This window comes from Camellia sinensis, chromosome 14 (assembly GCF_055761805.1).
Source record: "Camellia sinensis isolate YWXY chromosome 14, ASM5576180v1, whole genome shotgun sequence".
Classification (NCBI taxonomy): Eukaryota; Viridiplantae; Streptophyta; class Magnoliopsida; order Ericales; family Theaceae; genus Camellia; species Camellia sinensis.
In genome coordinates, this window is record NC_138974.1 from 139,157,237 (window position 1) to 139,169,138 (window position 11,902).

Sequence of the window (11,902 nt, forward strand, 5' to 3'; positions counted from 1 at the left end):
CCGCGACTTCCTTCTTTCTTGGCAAGCAACATTAGCTCGGCTGAAACTTCGGAGTTAAACAAATCATCAACTCGCCTGCCAGAGTAAAACATCTCGGCTGGAACCTCGCAGTTGAGCAAATCATCAACCTGTCAGCCAGAGTAAAACATCTCGGCTGGAACCTCGCAGTTGAACAAATCATCAACTCGCCAGCCGGAGTAAAACATCTCGGCTGGAACCTCGGAGTTGAACAAATCATCAACTCTTCAGCCGGAGTAAATCATCTCGGCTTGAACCTTGCAGTTGAGCAAATCATCAACTCTTCCGCCGAAGTAAATCATCTCGGCTGGACCCTCGCAGTTGAACAAATCATCAACTCGCCAGCCGGAGTAAAACATCTCGGCTGGAACCTCGCAGTTGAACAAATCATTAACTCGCCAGCGGGAGTAAAACATCTCGGTTGGAACCTCGGAGTTGAACAAACCATCAACTCTTCAGCCAGAGTAAAACATCTCGGCTGGAACAGGAGAGTAGGCCCCTCATCCACTATTATTTCGGACACAACAAAGCTCTTCAGCAAAAGTAATTCACTTCTATTACATTGACAAAAAGAGTATTTGCATTCAGAAGTGTAGGGGAAACAAGTCCCTCAAAAAATTACATAAGGCCGCATTCCATGGCCGGGGTACGCCTTTGCCATCCAAATCTTCTAAGTGGTATGCCCCCTTGCCCGGTTATCTTGTAAGGCTCTTCCTAGTTTGCCCCTAGCTTGCCTTCACCCGGCACTAGTGCGTTGCCCATGACCTTCCTTAAAACCCAGTCGCCCACTTGCCCGTGGCTATCGAGGTTGTCTCCGCGGTGGACATCGCTGCATCGTCCTCTACTCGGATGTGCTCATTGATGCGCTGCATTAGGTGCCACATGGATGTCTGCTGGCTCATTGTAAGCGAATCCCTCAGCCTATGTCCGAGCGGGAGACCGCGCTTATATTGGGTGATTGCCAGTTTGACTGGGCAATCTAGGATCTCATTGAAGGTATCCCAGTACCTGGAGTTGTACGCCTTGAGAGTGTCGCTCGGTTCCATCCTGACACTAAGTAAATGATCGACTTCCTTTGGTGTTTTTGTGTTGGTTTTGAAGCGCGTCACAAAGGCTTCGGCCAACTGATGCCACTGTTGTATGCTCCCTTCCGGCAACCTCTCGAACCACTTCAAGCCCAGCTCACCTAAACTTGACGGGAAGATCAGGCACATAAGTCCGTCATTTCGCCTATGTCCGGCCATAACCTGTCGGAAGTGGCTCACATGCATGTAAGGATCGGTTTTTCCGTCGTAGAGTGTGAACTTAGGCTGGTGGAAGCCTGCCGGAAGCGGTGTTGTCTCTATTTCCAGGGAAAAAGGGGTGGCACTTAACCTGGCCAAATCTGAATCCACTAGGAGTGGCGCTGCCTGGCGGGGTGGAGGCATTCCGGCCTCCTCGCTGGCATGAACCCTGTAGGATAGCCGCTGGAACGCCGGCACCCTTTGAGCCTCCCGCCGGCGAGCCCGTTCCTTCAAGACTGCCCGCAAGTCCTCTGAACGAACGGAATAGGAATATCTCGACGTCGTCACCGGACGTGAGGGCTGGTAAGTGCTATCTTGCGCGCTGGACTTCTCTGAACGGTGGGATGGGGTGCACTCTCTGTGGTCTACCACTCCATCTACACCCTTCCCCTTGACATGCCGCTTCAACTCCTCCATCTCCGCCGCCATTCGCCGGATGACAGCGTCTTGGTCCCTCAACTTGTGTTCCAGACGTCGGGCATGTGATTCTCTCCGCCGCCGATGACCGTCTGGACTTCGTGAATGACCATAACTTCTTCCGCGCTTATCCCGCGCGTCTCCTGACTGTCCTCCAGTGAATGCATCCAAGTTCGCCATTGGAAGGATGGCAGGATGTCCTTCTCTCCGTCGGGTGAACTCCGGGGTAGCTCCATCGATGGCGAACAACGGAATCTCGTCGTTGTTCGCCATGGACGGCGATCAGATGAGCCTGGAAGACAAGGTTTTATCTGTCAAGCTTCCCACAGACGGCGCCAATTGTACGGGGAGCAAATATTCCGGCAAGCCCGTATTCCTTTCTTCCGAGCTCCGTCGATGTCCGATCACCTGCGAGCAAGTAACGGTGAGCTACCCGGCGGTGTGTGGCCGGAAAAACCCTCCGACGATCAAGTTAGCACACACCTTAGGATAGAGAGAAAGAGGGAGAGAGGAGTTTAAGTGTAAGAAATTCCTTACAAAGTGTTCATCTGTCTGCGTATGGGAGGCGCAGACATGCTTATATACCCTCTGCGCCCCATATCCACTCCCAGTCATCTCCTGACACGTGGCTCCGTTATCCCATCTGTCAGCATAAACCTTGCTGAACATCACCTAATCCAATTGCCTGCCCATTCTCCTGGGAGCTCGGCAGCCGGGCAATTCCATCTCGGCCATCGTCTGCCATGCTGCGCTTCATGCCCAAGTACTCCAACAGCTAAGCTTAGATGAGGACCGGACTCGGCGGTATCTCGGCAAAGCCGAGCTCGGGACTACCTACGCTTGTCTGCGGTCGACCTACCTGCCGAGCAAACAGGTAATTCGGTCCAACCTTGCCTTTCCTGGTGCTGGACTTTTCACCTGACCGGCTTCGTAATCACGGATCCTTGCAGCTCGGTCAGTCAACGCGCTGCCTTAACCGAGCAGCTTCCTTCAAGGCCGGGCCACACAACTTGGCCCAACACCTGTTCGGCCCAAATCTGTCTGGCACAACTCTGCCCGGCCCAAATCTGTCCGGCACAACTCTGTCTGGCCCAAATCTGTCCGGCACAACTCTGTCCGGCCCAAATCTGTCCGGCACAACTCTGTCCGGCCCAAATCTGTCTGGCACAAAGTCCATATCATTAATCTCCCTCTCACTAGCCAAACTGGATAACTCTTCTAACAACCAAACTATAAGACTTTGTGCCATACCTGTAGTTGCAATCGGTTTAAGAACCCTCTATATCACTTAGCCGGGCTAACGAACTGCATTAGGTTTGTGCACTACCGCACTAGAATGCCTTTACCCACGACCGAGATATAAGGGGGCCAAACCAGCTCTGACTTAGTCAAAACTGAACTAAGAGTGCTGCACCCTAAGCTTCAACCGGGGTACAAACCCCCCGTTTACTTAACCGGGCTAAAGTCCTTTGCTGCAACTGAGCTAAGGACGGATAGCATCCCACGTAGCCGAGCTTGGACTCCATTTATTTTGCCTTTGTTTCTATTAGCACGGTCCAGCGATCTGTGTTTAACACCTTTCTTTTTCACTTTGCAGACTTAGGTTGGCCAGGCACTCCCTTGAACGCTCAACCGAGATACTCAGCGTCATCTCACCACCGAGCCAAGACCCCAGCTAAATTATACATAATTTAAGACCACATGGGTAAATATAGGTTGTTAGCAAAATCTCCAGGGGCTATGGCCGAGTTCCGAAGGGACTACAACATCCCTGATGATGTTCACTTTAGCTTAGCCGAACTAGACACCGCTCCCTGGGGTAAACCGGGCTTCGTTCCCTTCACCCTTCTTTCTATCGTAGAAACCAGACTTTGATTCCCTGTACAGCCTCTCATTTGTGAATTTCTCAGACAAACTAACATATGCACAACCCAGCTCAGTACCAATTCTTATCGAATAATAAATGGCATCGCCAAGCTAAATCGCTGGCTTGGCCTTAACCTCAGTTTGGCCGAGCTATTTTACCAGTACTCTCTAGGCCAGAATGAAGATGGCTGGGTTTATTATCTAAGAATAAGACGCCGCCGAAAAAAGATAATAAAGAACACCGCAGACAAGGATGTAAATGACGACGATTTTTTCTGGATTTCTGGTAACTTTGAGGACCAGGAAGCCCAAATACCAAGAGACCGCATCAACTGGAATAAAGGAGTAGCCGGTATAATTACATCGGCCTGGTTTTGTGCATTCTTTACTCCGTTTGTAAGTTTTAAACCGAACTAACTGTTGTCTTTTTCTTTATGCAGATTTGGACCATCTAAAGTCGCTGTACAGTTACCCCAACCTAGACGCCCTTCGCGCCGCACTAAGATATCCAAATCAAGGTTGGGCCGAGCTACTCAACTTTGAGCCGACCTACCGATACAGTAGTGGGAGGAAGACCAGGGTGATAGACTTTCTTCTGGAACCCTCTCCTGAGCCTGATCCAACCATTCCACAAATCAACCTTATCCCATTGACTGCAGAACAAGAAATGGCTAAAAAGAGAGCAGTAAGAGCCCTCATCACCGAAACAAATCAGGCCGATGTGCCACTAGCTGGCCAAACACAAGACGCCGTAGTAGCCCTTCCAACCGCACAGCAGTCCTCATCTCGGCCTAGCAAGCGTGCTCCGACTTCCACAACCGAGCCACGTCTTGTTGACGAGGTTGAAACCGTGCTGTCCCAAACCACGCCACCGAGCCCACAACTTGAGCGCTCAGACCGAGCTAGCTCCTCTAAGTGGGCACCAAAAATCACCTATAAGAACTGCGCTGTTACTGACTTTGACTCAGTGGTAGCCAAAAAAACCATTTGCTGGCTTTCAACCTTGCCAAGAGCGTATGTCTTCCAGCCGATATGGAGCACCACGACAACCTTACCAAGCTGAAGGCCATTTGCTCGGCAACAAAATCAATGGCACTGGTAAGTTTCTCCTTTTTCTTGCCCAAATTTCCACGTCTGTTTGCTCGATTTATTCCATACATGCACTTATTTTTCGACTATAATTTGTACTGCTTTCTCTGGCCGAGGTACTTATCTCGGTCTAAACCTTGTAATTTGTTTGGCCATACCTGCCAAGCACTCTTTAGCCACATCCTTATCTCAGCTGAAGAGTACTTAAAGTTGGTTATTCCAGCCAACCGCTCTTCAGCCTAGATCCTTATCTCGATTGAAGAGTACTAAGAGTTGGTTATTCCAGCCAACCACTCTTCAGCCTAGATCCTTATCTTGGCTGAAGAGAGCTCAAAGTTAGTTATTTCTGTCAACCTTGAGTGAAGTGTTTGGTTATTCCTGCCAAACGTCCTGCAGCCTAGATCCTTATCTCGGCTTAGAAAAAGTAAGTGTTGGTTTTTCTAGCCAACCTCTTCAGCTCAGATCTTGACCTTGGCTGAAGAGAGCTCAAAGTTGGTTATTCCTGCCAACCTTGAGTGAAGTGATTGGTTATTCCTGCCAAACGTCCTGCAGCCTAGATCCTTATCTCGGCTTAGGAAGAGTAAGTGTTGGTTTTTTCCAGCCAACCTCTTTAGCTCAGATCCTAATCTTGGCTGAAGAGTGCTCAAAGTTGGTTATTCCTGCCAACTCTGTTTTTAATGCCCCTAGCTCACTAAAACACCTTTTACAGAAGAATGTAATTATGCTAAAAAGGAAATTACTTGTTTTATTGAAAAAGAAAAAATTACAAGTACTTTAAAAAAACTAGAAATAAAATAGTTTGATACTGGCAGTGTTCCACGGCCTGGGAATGGCCTTGCCGTCTCCATCCTCCAAGTGGTATGCCATTTTTCCCGCAAATCCAACCACTTGGTAAGGTCCTTCCCAATTAGGCCCTAACTTGCTATCTCCGGGTACCAAGGTGTTTTCCATCACTTTGCGTAGCACCCAATCTCTAATCTTGAATTGCCTCGGATGCACTGTCTTGTTATATTTTCTAGATAACTCTTGCTGGTATGAGACGATGTGAACTAGTGCTCTTTCTCTTCTTTCTTCTGCAAGGTTGAGTTCCAAGGCTATGGCCTCTCCATTTAAGTCTGGGTCAAAATTTTCACTTCTAATTGTGGGGAGGCCGACTTCCAGTGGGATTACTGCCTCCATGCCATAGGTTAAGGAAAATGGCGTTTCTCCGATCGACCGTCGAGGTGTAGTACGATAAGCCCATAAAACATGAGGAAGTTTCTCAGCCCACTTGCCTTTTGCCTTCTCTAATTTTTTCTTCAATCCATCCAAGACGACCTTATTTGATGCTTCTGCCTAGCCATTTGCTTGGGGATATGCTGGTGTAGAATTGTAGAATTCTATCTTGTATTCCTTGCAAAAGCCTCTAAAAATTTTGCCATCGAACTGAGTGTCGTTGTAAGATATTAGAGCCTTGGGTATGCCAAACCGAGTGATGATATTCTGCCAGACGAACTTCTTCACATCTTTTTCTTTTATTGAGGCGAGTGCTTCTGCTTCTACCCATTTTGCAAAGTAGTCTGTTGCTGCAAGAAAGAACTTTCTGGTGCCGGGTGCCGTTGGAAGTGGTCCTACTATGTCCAAGCCCTACATCGCAAAGGGCCATGGGCTAGTTAATGGTAGAAGCTCTCTGGCTGGTTGATGTATTTGGTGTGCGAACTTCTGACATTTCTCGCACTTCTTGACATACTTCTCTGAATCTACTTGCATGTAAGGCCACCAATATCCTTGTGAAATTGCTCTGTAGGCCAATGATCTTCCCCCTTGGTGGCTTCCCATACGCCTTCATGTATTTTGAACAAGAATGCTTCGACCTTACTGGGATGAACACACTTCAGGTAAGGTCCTGTGAAGGATTTTTTGTACAAGGCCATTGATGGGGAGAGCCAAAATCGCTGTGACTTTGCTCTTATTTTGTTGGCCTCTTTCTTTTCTTCAGGTAAGATGCCGTCTTTCAAGAACACTATAATAGGATCCATCCATGAAGGGCCTAGTTCGGCACAACATACCTCTACTACTTCGGGTTCTTCAATGCTTGGTCTTGGTAGAAAGTCAATCAGTAATGGATGTGGGATGGATGTATCTGCCATTAAAACGAAGCCTGCTAGTTCGTCTGCTCTACTATTTTCCTCTCAGCCGATCTGCCCTATCCGCACTACTTCGAATTTCATGATTTCTCTTCTTACTAACTCTTGGTACTTAGTCATCCTTTCATCCTTTGCTTCGTAGTCGCCTGAAATTTGGTTTACCACCAGCTGTGAGTCACTGTAAACCATTAGCTTGGTGGCCTTCATGAAGAGTGTTGATTTTAGGCCTGCTAAAAGTGCTTCATACTCCGCTTCATTGTTTGATGCTGGGAAACCAAGGTTGACTGCTTATTCCACTACCAGGCCATCTGGTGAGATGAGGACTATGCCAAGTCCTGCACCATGCCTATTAGATGCTCCATCCACAAAGAGCTTCCACATCTCTCTAACGAATAGCTTCCAGCAAGTGGAGGGATCGGATGATGTCTTTGGGTCGTGAGTGTTGCTGATGCCTTCTTCAAGGTCCACACCTACTGTTTGTCCCTCATTATCTGATTGTACCATGTTGTTACTTGTTGATGAGTCATTGCCAGGTGTAGCATGGTCTGCCTCTTCCTGCTTATCTTCAAGCCTATGTGGTTCGCAATGTGGCTGAGTATCTTGTATTAGGGGTCGCGCGTTTACTGCGACACTTTCCATCCCCATTTCAGTTGTATTAGTCAGGTCGATTGAGCAGATATGATGACTTCCTGGTGTGAATTCTGCCACAAAATCTGCCAAAGCTTAGGCTTTTATTGTGGTTCTGGGTTGAAACTCGATGTCAAACTGTCCCAATTCCACTGCCCACTTCAAGATTCGCCCAGAAAAGTTCGCTCTCTCAAACAAGGCCTTTAATGGAAAAGGTGTGAGGACAATTATGGTATGGGCGTGGAAGTAATGTGACAACTTCCTTGATGCCATCATCAAGGCTAAGGCCAGTTTTTCCAATGATAAGTACCTGGTTTCTGGGCCTAGCAAGGTCTTACTGACATAAAAGATGGGCAGGTGTTGGATTCCTTCCGCTCGGACCAACACTGCACTGACCGCGTGCTGTGAAACTGCTAGGTACAAAAAGAACCCTTCTCCAGGTACTGGGGTTACTAGCAATGGTGGAGAAGACATGTATTCTTTCAGGCTTTCTAAGGCGCGATCGCATTCTTCATCCCACTCAAACTTGGCCTTTAGTGCTTGGAAGAATGGTCGACATCTGTCTGACGACCGACTTATGAACCGGTTGAGCGCAGCTACCATGCTAGTAAGATGCTGCACCTCTTTTACTAAGTTGGGCCTCTCTAGATCCTGGATTGCTTTGATCTGAGAGGGGTCTGCCTCAATACCTCGGTTGGTCACCAAGAAGCCTAGAAATTTGCCTGATCCTACGCCGAATGCACATTTGGATGCGTTAAGGCGCAACTTATTCTTCTTCAGGATCTGGAACATTTCACCTAGGTCCCTAGATGTTCCTTCTCATCCTTGATCTTGACCACCATGTCATCTATGTAAGCCTCCATTGTTCTGCCTAACAATGGTTCAAACATCTTGGTGATCATCCGCTAGAATGTTGCCCCTGCGTTCTTTAGGCCAAAGGGCATGACCTTGTAACAATACTACCCTCTAGGAGTTGTAAAAGATGTGACCTCCTGGTCTGGCTCATACATAGAGATCTGATGGTAATCTCTATACGCATCAAGAAAGCTAAGCCGATTGTGGCCTGCCGTCAGGTCTACCAGTTGGTCTATTCGTAGGAGGGGAAAGCTATCATTTGGGCATGCCTTGTTGACTGTTTTATAATCCACGCAGACACGCCATTTCCCATTCTTCTTTGGCACTACCACGGTATTAGAGATTCACCTGGGATAGTGCACTTCTCTGATGGCTCTTGCCTCCAGCAAGTTTCCCACTTCTTCTGCCACTATCTCAGCGTAGTGTAACGCTGATCTAAGAGTGCACTGTATGATTGGTCTGGCAGTTTGGTGGACATTAAGTTGGTGACAGATGAAGTTTGGGTCAATGCCAGGCATGTCGTGTGGTGTCCAGGCAAACACTTCGATGTTAGAGGTTAAGAACTCCATGACCTCTATTCTCTCAGTGCTGGACAACGACGAGCCGAGCAAAAAGAACTTTTCTGGGTTCTTTTCATCTATCCTTACCTATCCCAAGTCTTCCACTGCCTTTTGTTCAGCGACTTTGCCAACATCCGCAAACAATTCATTGCTCTCAGGTTCTTCCACCATCTGTACATACCCTTTGGCAGCGCGGCTGCCATTTACTATGACGAAGCATTGTTTGGACATAATTTGGTCTCCAAAGACCTCTTCAATTACTCCGGCTTTGTTGGGGAACGGTAATACTTGATGGTAGGTTGACGCTACCTATCGCATGGCGTGCAACCATGTCCTTCCCAAGATTATGTTGTAAGTGGAAGGGACTTTTAATACCCAAAATTCCACTTGTTTCGTCATGCTTTCTGCTCTGACCGAGAGGATTATCTTGCCTACTGGCCACTCTGGTATTGAGTTGAATCCGATCAGGGGGGATGTTGCAGGTGCCAAGTCTTTGTCCTCCAGTTTCAGTTGTTTGAAGGTTTTGTAATACATTATCTCACATGAGCTCCCTTAGTCAATCAATATCCGCTTGATGTCGTAATTCTTGACGCGGAGAGTGACAACCAGTGCATCATTGTGAGGGCAATATATCCTTGCCAGGTCTCTGTTAGAAAAAGATATGACATTCGTGGCCTCTGTTTTTCCCTTTTTGATAGCAGGTTGTGCACTTAATACCTCCCTTAAGTGCTCTGCCTTTTTTATCATTCCCCTAAGTTCACATACCCTTTCTGGTTCGAATACTCCATGTATTACGTTAATTACGCCTTGAGGTGGGGCATCGACCGGCATTCCGTTTGGGTTATTGTGGTTCTGGGGGGCTGGCTATGTCCCTCCTTCTATGTACTGGTCCAGATGCCCAGCTGCCACTAACTCCTCCAAATGTTGCCTCAACGGCGTGCAATTTTCAGTGCGGTGCCCCTTTTCATCATGGAAGGTGCACCGGGACCTCTCGTCATAGTCTTTTTGTGCCTCTCCCAATTTTGCTGGCCATCTGACGAAAGGTTCATTGCATATTTCACTGAGAATTCGGTAGATCGATTTTTTGAACACCGTGGTAATGGCAGTGCGAACTCTTAACCACCTTTTGTCTGGGTCCTCTCTGTTGTCCCGCCTGCCTCGCCCATTCCTGCTTGATCGCTCTACCGTATTGACTTTTGTCGTAGTCTTTTTATCTGGCGTTGCTGTTGTGCCAGATTTTGCTTTAGCGCGGGTGCCATCCTCCTCCACCCGAATATGCTGGTGCACTCTCTCCATCAAGGCCTCCATCGTGAGGGGTGGCGTCATAATAATTGAGTCCCTCAACTTGTTTCCGACTAGTAAACCTCTTTTGTATTGTGCGATACCGAGATTGGTGGGGCAATCTCCTATCTGGTTGAAAGTCTCCCAGTAGCGAATGTTGTAGGATCTCAGCGTCTTCTTGTCGCCCATGTCAATGGAGAGTAGCTGATCGATCTCCATTGGTGTTTTGGTGTTCGTTCTGAACCTAGTCATGAACGCCTCTGCCAATTGCGTCCAGGAGGCTATGCTGCCTTCTGGTAGTCTTTTGAACCAGGTTAAACCTAGGTCGCCAAGGCTGGATGGGAACAGGATACACATCAATGCCTCGTTCCGCTGGTATACTGCCATAACCTGGCAAAAGTGGCTTAGGTGCATGTAGGGGTCTGTCTTTCCCTCGTAAGTCGTGAACTTAGGCTGGTGGAAGCCTGAAGGTAGTGGTGCGTTCTCAATTGCCGGAACGAACATCGAACTCTGTAACCTTGCTAATACTTTTTCTGCTGGTTCATAAGCAAGGCGCGACACAGGCATTCCTACCTCGACGCTTCCATGCGTCCGAGGAGCCAACCGTTGTAGGGCTGAAACCCTGTGTGGGTCGCATGCCCTAGTATCCTCCTTCTATCGTGCCTTTTCTTCAAGCACAGTTCGAAAGTCGGATGATCTAGGCAACTCCGTGTGCCTAGATGACGTATGGTGCGTGTGCGATGGCCGATAGGTGCTTCCCTCAGTATATCAAACCTGGAGTAACGAGTCCTGTACGTCCTTGTTTGAGTGTCGCCTATTCTAAGGCTCATACTCTCTGCTTGCGATGGTGTGGTATGCCTATCACGATCCTTCGAGTGGCGAGGGGGCGAGTTGCCTTTGTGCCCCTCTCTTGTCGCCACCCATTTTCCTTTTATCTGGCGCTTCATCAACTCCATGTCTGCCGCCATCCTCCTTATTAGGTCGTCCTGCTCTTTCACGCGATCCTCCAGAGCTTGAGGGTCGATCCTCCGCCTCTGTCTTTCAGGACTTTGAGAGCGACGGGGGCTGTTAGCCCGCCTCTCCCTTGCATCCCTCTGGGGGTTCTGTCGCTGGGGTTTTAAATCCGCCATGGGAGGGATAGAAGGCAAGCCTTCGTGCCTCCCACCCCCCTCAGGGGTTTGCCCATCAATGGCTGATTGCAGCAAGTCTTCATTGTGCGCCATTGCTTCCAATTCGAGAGGAAAGCTTGATCAAGAGGTTTTGTTCTATTTGGAATTCCCACAGACGACGCCAATTGTACGAGCACGAAATAATGTTCTCGTATAATCCTGTTGATCAAGTCTGCGCTCATCCGTACGTCGTCGCTTTACTTCCTAAAAACACAAACGTGAGCTAGCCGGCGGGTATGTGCCAAATACCTCTCCGATGCCTAAGTCAGCAAAATAGACAAATAAACAAAAGCTCTGTGTATTCGAGAATCGAAGTTGTGTTACCTCTTCCGTAGGTTATGTTATGAGCTTTTATAAGTTCCGTGCGGCACAATCTTAGTAGGATTCTTATTCCTCCATGCAGAGTCCTCATAGGAATCACACTCCTGAAAGATAATGCTTATCCTTCAACACCCCCCTCACTGCTTAAACCAAGTGAGATGGTTTTACCTCTGTAGTATGACAAAACGACCGAGCCAACATGGCCATGCTAAAGCAGCAGAAAAGACCGAGCTCCAACTAGCTCGGTTCTCCCCTTCATTACTTGTACCCCGGTTTGGTGTACTCCAACC